At 40.5% G+C, this 9,499-nt stretch overlaps 1 protein-coding gene across 2 annotated transcripts in view; it reads right to left on the bottom strand.

The window, feature by feature from the left end:
* Positions 1 to 217: 217 nt before the first annotated feature.
* Positions 218 to 9,499, bottom strand: part of LOC111185348 (uncharacterized) — a 315,714-nt gene continuing 306,432 nt past the window's right edge. For both annotated transcript variants that reach the window (XM_089912700.1, XM_089912701.1), the window contains exon 6: positions 218 to 9,499. This exon is cut by the window's right edge. The gene's annotated coding sequence lies outside the window, so the exon portion shown is untranslated.

Raw genomic sequence — 9,499 nt, 5'->3', positions numbered from 1 at the left:
AAAAAAAAAAAAAGTAAATGCACATAATGTCTGTGAGCCTAAACAATGCCTCTAGGATTTAATGTATTCAGACCACTGTGTACAGAACAATCGTCCACAATAGGGTAAAAATAATGAGCATGAAGTGAAGAAATGCACAGGATATTTTTAGATTCCTTCGAAGAACACGAACTGCTTTACAAGGACAAAGAAAATCTAATTTCTAATCTGAGTGTGAATCTTTTTTTTTTTTTTTTTTTGTGGTCATGAATGATTGCTCTTTGGAAGAACTGAGAAAAAAAATGGGATAAGACTTCTGGGTGAGAAAACAGATTTTTTTTGTCCTAGAGAAGCAACTTGAACTTTGGGACATTCTCTGTTCTTGCTCTTATAATACATTCACACATTATCTCTTTCCAAAGCATGGTTCGTTATACTTGCAAAAAGCAAAGTTGCACTAAAGTATTTTTCTTCTCATAGTAGACAACCTCCTCAGAAGCAAATATCTTGTCACTGGTTTAGAAGTAACCCCCCTCTCTCTCCCCATGAGAGCCACTAAAAGCATTTCTCAAAGCCTATGTAACCCAACGCTGGAGCATCACTTGAATTCACAGCTGGTACTGATGTTGTGCTAACCCAAGGGTTGCACAGTAGGGGCCAATACTATAGGTCAGCACAATGAACTGTAATGTTCTACCATGTTGCTCACTTAATGAACTTTCACTTAATTGAGTGACTGGATTTATCCATGTTCTCCAGTCTTCTTCCAAAACTTACTGATTGTTGTGGACAACCTGTTGAATCATGGGAAAAGACTAATCTTTATTCTCCTGAGCCCTCCTGCTTCCATGTGTTGAATTGCATGGTTACCAGGAGTCAGTTTCATCTGTTCCCAAACTTGTTCATGTTTGACTTATTTTACATTGTAATGATATAGATTAATTAAATATTGTGCAAACTGATGAACTAGGCGTGTGAAAAGAGAACTGCTTCTAAGAAAACTAATTTAAATGCTTTGGTTAAAGTCACTAAAAATAAAGCAGCCTCATTTAGGGACCAGAAAATGTGACAGTTGGAAGAACATCATAGAAATTTAAAAGGATTCTGCCCCTCAGCCTGCCTGGCTAGTGTTTATATTTCTCCCTCTGCTTTAAGGAAATGGAAGCTAGAAATGGAGGACACTGTGTGTGGTCTACACAGGAAAATTTAGCAATACAGTCAGTTAACTCATACCCAGAGAAAAAGCCTTACCCGCACATGAAAGGATTGCTGAATTCATATGCTCTAATGTAACATAAAATGTTTGGCATAAACATCATGGTGTATTATTCTAAGAATTTCACGATACAGGTCAACCATTTGTTTATGCTTTGCCACTTTACCTGTCTTTTCTAACTAATTGACCAGCTACCAACTTTGATTATGTCAGATGAGAATTCTACTATAATCACATCATCAAGAACAACAAACTTCTCTCTAGAGCTGAGATTGCGAACTAGCAGCCTGCAGGACAAATGCAGCTTATATGGGTGTGGAATTTGGCCAGTCAAATTCCAGAGGAAAAATAAAAGTTGGACATTTCACGTAAAAATTCCAATCTCCATCTCCTCTTGAAAAATTAGATCAGGTACCACTGGACTTGACTGTGGCAATAACAGCTCCTGCTGACCAGCAGCTGACCCTTCGGAAAAGGCTACTTACCACCCTCCAGTGAGACCCGTCTTCACTCTCCAACCTGCCAGCCACACCCTCATCCTACTGCCTGGTTTCCATGGGCATCTGCAGTTACTAACTGTGCTCTAAGGCCTTGCTTATGAGAAGTAAGGATTTCTAACTTGCCTAAGCTATTAGGCAAGAAAAAGCACCTCCTTCCGAGCTCTACAAGCTCATGCAATACATTTTTCTCAAGCACCTATTCAACAGTATGAAGAAATCCAAAAACACATATTCACAAATGTAGAAGACAGCATCTGTCCTTTCAGGAGCTTAAAATATAATTAAAACAAACAAGCAAAGAAAAAAGGAACACATATGATACATAAACACTTGCTGGACAGTTATGTTTCCAACTACTGAAAATTTACAGACTGAAGCAATTGAACACTGAATTCTATTCTTCCCTACAACGCCAACTATACTAAAGATTATCATACCAAGTGAAGTAATCCAGACAAATACCACATGATACCACTTACATGTGGAATCTAAAAAAATGATACAAATGAATTTATTTACAAAACAGAAATAGACCCACAGACATGGAAAACAGACTTATGGTTACCAAAGGGGATAGTGGGGGGAGGGATAAATTAGGAGGTTGGAACTAACACATATACACTACTATGTATAAAACAGATAACCAACAAGGATCTACTGTATAGCACAGGGAACTATACTCAATATTTTGTAATAACACATAAGGGAAAAGAATCTGAAAAAGAATACATATATATAAAACTGAATCAATTTGCTGTACTGTACATCTGAAACATAACATTGTAAATCAACTATACTCCAATTGAAAAAAGCCCCATGAAGAAACCATATAATAAATTACTTTTAAAAAATTCCCACAGCCCCACTACATAATGTTAAACAAATTTATTAACATAAAATAGTTAAGAGATCAGTGATATTTGCTAATTTTTCAAAATAATTAAAAAGCAGTGTCTGAGATTGGAGAGGGGAAGTCAATTTGTATTGGGAGTAGACAGCGTGATGTACTTTATGCATAGCAAAAATTTTCACATAGCCAGAATGAGACATGGGTTCTGTTCAATATTTTGGGAAATGTGTGTGAAAAGGTAGCAAGCACAGATGATGACGGGCTTTGAAGTTTAGACTAAAGGATTTAGATTGTATCTTGTGTATGACAGGGAATGACTGAAGGTTTTAGAAGCACAGGGATAACAGGAACACAGGTATTTAGAGAAATAGATCTGTGGACTGCATGTAGTATTAGTCTAATTGGGCAAACAATTTAAGTGGGGAGATTAATTAAAAGGCACTTAAAGGAGTGCCTGAATGACAACAAGGCCTGTGAGAGAAACATTTTTGTTGTTGTTTTAATTATGTGAGAGGCACCTGAACGTAAAATTGACAGAATTCTGTGACACTGGGTACAGGTAACGAAGGAGAAAACATCACAAAAACAATTAACAGACATAAGGTTTCAGAGGTTTTAAACTAGTTTCATTCTGGACAAAAGGGACTTGAAAAGAGAATTACTTTGATGGGAAGACAAGGATGAATTCAGTTTTGAGGAATGAGGTCCCGTTAAACATAAAATGTTAACAGAAGCTTCCAGCAAAGGGTCACTGCCATCAGTAACCACATCATCATGACTAACTATTTCAAACATCTGTGGAGTGGTGTTTTTCCTGTTCTAACTTTGGGGCAAAATGTCACTTACATTAAAGATATTGCAGCCTCATCCGATAAAAGCTCCCTTTATGAAAGTGTGAAAGCAGAGCTTTCTATTTCGCTACTTTCTTTACTGCTTACTGAAGAGAAATCCATATAAGAGTATGTTTTATGAACACCAAGAGGTTTAATTTCTACCTCACTGGCAAGCCAAATGATGCCTTGTTGTCGGATGTGTCACATTTCTTGGTCATGATGAACAGTGGAGTTCTCCACATGCATTGACAGGAGACCCAATTTTCTCAAGGCAAAATTTCCCTGAGATAATAATTTCAATGTGTGTTTTTTTCTTAAAGAAACAGCCTATTTTATCCGGAATGACCATCATGATTTTAGACACTGTTACAGCAATATTATAAGAAGTATAGATGTGAATAATGATCATTTCTTTTCCCATCTTCCTAATTCTCACTTGCCATTATATGATGGTTTAGTCAGGCTTCAGAATTTCAAAAACCTGGAGCAGAAATTGCTCTCTGGCACCTTTTAGCTATGCCATTGTGGCCAAAACACTTCTCAAAACTCAGTTTTGTAAAATGGAAATAATAATAACCTCATGGATGACTATGAGTGTGCAATAAGACAGTGCATATAAAGGTCTTCATATAATGTCAGAGATGAAAAAGCCATCAATAAATGTTAACCTATGCTGTTGCAATAACTATTATTTTTGTCATCCTATGTCATAACCAGAATCAAAGTATAAGAGTGAATAGAAATTGAAGAACTTGCTATTTACAGCTATGCCCACATTAGATACCGGATTCCTTGCAGTCCAGGATTGTCTTTTTTATTTCAACTTCCAGCAAAATGCGTGGCACACAACCAGGTCTCTGCAAATGAATATTCAAATGACCGGATGAATAAGCACCTACAAGCTAAGATCAGGAGAAAGGAAGACTCACCTTACACTACAAGAAACATTTTAAGATTTCTGTTCATTAGCATAACAAGATATTTTAATAAGATCTTATTTCCATACAATGTCTGGGAAATAGAAAATGTCTAGATAACTGGATGTTCCATCGTGGACTTTTGAGACATTCCATCTAAAACATGCATGATTGTGTATATAAACATATATATAATCCATACAGTATATGCCCACATAGTGTGATAGAATAAATTCTGATATTTACTTAAGATTCTTATTTACTTGAGATGTTTATTTACTTAAGATTCTTATTCTAAGTGAACTGAGAAGACATTTCCTATTTTAGCAGGGGAGTGACATGAACAGTTAGCTTTGCAAGGATCCCTTTAGCTACCCCGTGGAGGATGCGTTGTGGGCAGCCCAAGTAGAAGCAGTGAGACTAGCTAGAAGATGGGATCCGGTGGTCCAAGAAAGAGTATAAGGTGAAAGGAGTTGGTGGTTAGGACTAGGGTATTCAGTTAAGATAAACAGATGGGATATACTTTGAAAGTTGAAGGACTGAAAAGGACCAGTGGTGCAGACGGGAGATAGAGCAGGAGGGTGGGGATTGGGGGGGCGGCTGAAGGCAAGAGTAACCGAGGGAGATGTCAGGGTTTGAGCCAAGCAGCAGTGAGGATGGGGGTGCCACTTACTGCAGAGCACAGGGGTGTGGGGGAATCTAGACTCCCCTTTACTCTGGTTGATTACTCATGATCCCCTCAGCCCTAACATTCTAATTTTTCCCTCACAGAGAAAAGCTGTCTTCTGGATACTGTAGATTCCTTTCACTTGGTAAAAGCATTGTCTCTCTTTCTTTCTTTTAAATTTTTTGTTTTATTCCATCTTGTCTCCTCCACTCCTAGTCAGAGAACCAGTGGTTTAGAAGAACGTAAGAGAGAGACAGAGACTTGACATAAATCCCTCTCTCTCGGGGAAAGGTCATGGAGCCCATGAAGGAAGAGGAACAAACTACCTTGTAAAACTCGTCATTACACTCAGTTTACTTAGTGCCCTGCACTAGTTATGACAAGTCACTAAAATGTCAGTCGATTCCTCCATGAAATGAGCCACTCTGTTTTACAGTGAAGCTTTTCCTGAAAGCGTTTCAGTGAATAATGAATATAGGACACATAAAAACTTTATTTTCTCAGTACATGGAGCATTTATTAAAAAATACCATGGATTATGCAAACGTCAGGTAAACGAGGATCCTTTTCAAACAATCTCTCTCAGATTGATTTTAAAGCATTTCTCCATAAAAGCAGTAGGCAGGAAGCACTGCGTTCCTTTCTCGGGCAGCAACTCTGGGGTGCGCGTTATTGGATGATGGAGGTGCTGAGCTAATGAACCTCAGAATCACCTCTTGGACCAGACTAGCTGACTGAAACACATGCTTCATCTGTACACTTCCAAATAATACCTTCACAGCCAACCTTTCCTTAATAGTGTCAAGGAAAAATAATAGACGCGTCTCACAATAAATTGTTGAAGACATATCTGGTAGGCAAATGACCTCAGCTGACCTCACTTCAAAAAAAATACATGAAGTATAAAAAAAAGCAAAAGAAAATAAAATGAAAGGAAAAAACCCTCTGTGATGCATGTCTAGAATATTAAAACACTGAGGAATTGTTGAAGTGTCCCTTCAGGAGACCCGTTTGGCTACTGGAGCAGAATTTTAGGCACCGAATGCTTAGGTAAGTTATGATATATGAAATGCTTGACAGGTACAGTCTCCAGTCCAGAAAACTGCTCCTGGACGAGACAGGTATTGGCACACAGTGGATAATAAAAGGCCCAAATCACTTTCCACGTGTCAGTTGAAAGGACCCAGCAAAAGAAGTCCAGTCTCATTTCAGCGCACACTTTTAGGACTTGATCAGTTACCCTGATACAACCATACATTGAATCTTATTATTACATTAGCTCCCTGGTGAAGACATACCAATTTTTATCTGACCCGAAAGAGGAGGGTTTCATGTCACCTGGGACCTCATTAGAAGAAATACATTTTGCGATTAAAACTGCTAAATTCATTACAGGCACAAATCCTAACTCAGAGGGAAAAGCTAAAAGCTTGGGAATCAGATCACATTATGGCACTGAGCTATTCATACCCAAACCTAGAAATCACCCAAATTATTAACATACACACAGTACTATATATAAAATAGATAAGCAATAAGGACCTACTGTACAGCACAGGGAAATCTGCTCAGTATTCTGCAATAACCTATATGGGAAAATAATCTGAAAAAGAATGAATATATGTATAATTGAATCACTTAGCTATGCACCTGAAACTAACACGTTGTAAATCAACTATACTCCAATAGAATTTTTAAAAAAGAAAATAGGGGGAGACCTTCAAGATAGTGGAGGAGTAAGATGTGGAAATCAGCTTCCTCCCAACAAATACATCAGAAATACATCTACATGTGAAACAACTCCTACAGAACACCTACTGAACGCTGGCAGAAGACCTCAGACCTCCCAAAAGGCAAGACACTCCCCCACATACCTGGGTAGGGCAAAAGAAAAAAGAATAAACAGAGACAAAAGAATAGGATGGGACCCGCCCCTCTGGGAGGGAGCTGTGAAGGAGGAAAAGTTCCACACACAAGGAAGCCCCTTCACTGGCGGAGACTGCGAGTGGCAGAGGGGGAAGTTTCAGAGCCAGAGAGGAGAGCTCAGCAACAGGAGTGCGGAGGGCAAAGTGGAGAGGTTCCCACACAGAGGATCGGTGCCAACCGGCACTCAGCAGCCCTAGAGGCTTGTCTGCTCCCCCGCCCTGGGAGCTGAGGCTCGGGCTTCGGTCGGAGCGCAGGGAGAGGACTGGGGTTGGCAGCGTGAACACAGCCTGCAGGGGTTAGTGCGCCACGGCTGGCCGGGAGGGAGTCCGGGGAAAAGTCTGGACCTGCCGAAGAGGCAAGAGACTTTTTCTTCCCTCTTTGTTTCCTGGTGCGTGAGGAGAGGGGATTAAGAGCGCTGCTTAAAGGAGCTCCAGAGACGGGCGCAAGCCGCGGCTAAAAGCGCGGACCCCAGAGACGGGCATGAGACGCTAAGGCTGCTGCTGTCGCCACCAAGAAGCCTGTGTGCGAGCACAGGTCACTATCCACACCCCACTTCCGGGGAGCCTGTGCAACCCGCCACTGCCAGGGTCCCGGGATCCAGGGTCAACTCCTCCGGGAGAATGCACGGCGCGCCTCAGGCTGCTGCAACGTCACGCCGGCCTCTGCCACCGCAGGGCCGCCCCGCCCTCCGTGCCCCTCCCTCCCCCCCGGCCTGAGTGAGCCAGAGCCCCTGAATCAGCGGCTCCTTTAACCCCGTCCTGTCTGAGCGACGAACAGACGCCCTCCAGCGACCTACACGCAGAGGCGGGGCCAAATCCAAAGCTGAACCCCAGGAGCTGTGCGAACAAAGAAGAGAAAGGGAAATCTCTCCCAGCAGCTTCAGGAGCAGCGGATTAAATCTCCACAATAAACTTGATGTGCCCTGCATCTGTGGAATACCTGAATAGACAACGAATCATCCCAAAATTAAGGTGGTGGACTTTGGGAACAACTGTAGACTTGGGGTTTGCTTTCTGCATCTGATTTGTTTCTGGTTTTATGTTTATCTTAGCTTACTATTTAGACCTTATTATCACTGGTAGATTTATTTACGGATTTGGATGTGCCCTTCCTTTCTTTTTTAAATGTATATTTTTTCCTTTTTCTCTTTTTGTGAGGGTGTATGTGTATGCTCCTTTGTGTGATTTTGTCTGTATAGCTTTGCTTTTACCATTTGTCCTAGGGTTCTGTCTGTCTGTTCTTGTTTTTGTCTTTTTTCAGTATAGTTTTTAGCTCTTGTTATCATTGCTGGATTTATTTATTGGTTTGGTTGCTTTCCTCTTTCTTTCTTTTTTTTTTTTTTTGTTCTTTTTAAATTTTAGTAATTTTTAAAATTTTCATTATTATATTTTGTTGTTTTCTATTTTTTCTCCCTTTTCTTCTGAGCCATGTGGCTAACAGGGTCTTGGTGCTCCAGCCAGGTGTCAGGCCTAAGCATCTTACGTGGAAGAGCCAAGTTCAGAGCACTGGTCCACCAGAGACTTCCCAGCCCCACATAATATCAAATAGTGAAAGCTCTCAATGCTATGACCCAGCTCCACTCAACGACCACCAAGCTACAGTGCTGCACACCCTATGCCAAACAACTAGCAAGACAGGAACAAAACCCCACACATTAGCAGAGAGGCTGCCTCAAATCATAATACGGTCACAGACACCCCAAAACACACCACTGGATGCAGTCCTGCCCACCAGAAACACAGATCCAGCCTCATCCACCAGAACACAGGCACCAGTCCCCTCCACCAGGAAGCCTACACAACCCACTGAACCAACCTTAGCCACTGGGGGAAGACACAAAAAACAATGGGAACTATGAACCTGCAGCCTGCAAAAAGGAGACCCCAAACACAGTAAGTTAAGCAAAATGAGAAGACAGAGAAACACACAGCAGATGAAGGAGCAAGGTAAAAGCCCACCAGACCAAACAAATGAAGAGGAAATAGGCAGTCTACCTGAAAAAGAATTCAAAGTACTGATAGTAAAGATGATCCAAAATATTGGAAATAGAATGGAGGAAATACAAGAAACGTTTAACAAGGACCTAGAAGAACTAAAGAGCAAACAAACAATGATGAACAACACAATAAATGAAATGAAAAACTCTCTAGAAGGGATGAATAGCAGAATAACTGAGGCAGAAGAACGGATAAGTGACCTGGAAGATAAAATAGTGGAAATAACCACCACAGAGCAGAATAAAGAAAAAACAATGAAAATAATTTAGGACAGTCTCAGAGACCTCTGGGACAACATTAAACACACCAACATTCAAATTATAGGGGTCGCAGAAGAAGAAGAGAAAATGAAAGGGACTGTGTAAATATTTGAAGAGATTATAGTTGAAAACTTCCCTAATATGTGAAAGGAAATAATCAATCAAGTCCAGGAAGCAGAGAGAGTCCCATAGAGGATAAATCCAAAGAGAAACAGGCCAAGACATATTAATCAAACTATCAAAAATTAAATACAAAGAAAAAATATTAAAAGCAGCAAGGGAAACACAACAAATAACATACAAGGGAATCCCCATAAGGTTAACAGCTGATCTTTCAGCAGAAACTCTGCAAGC

The sequence above is a fragment of the Delphinapterus leucas genome, chromosome 6 (genome assembly GCF_059928025.1).
Source record: "Delphinapterus leucas isolate spDelLeu-1000000601 "Yukka" chromosome 6, BTC_Dleu_Yukka2, whole genome shotgun sequence".
Classification (NCBI taxonomy): Eukaryota; Metazoa; Chordata; class Mammalia; order Artiodactyla; family Monodontidae; genus Delphinapterus; species Delphinapterus leucas.
This window is presented reverse-complemented; position numbering and strand designations above follow the sequence as displayed.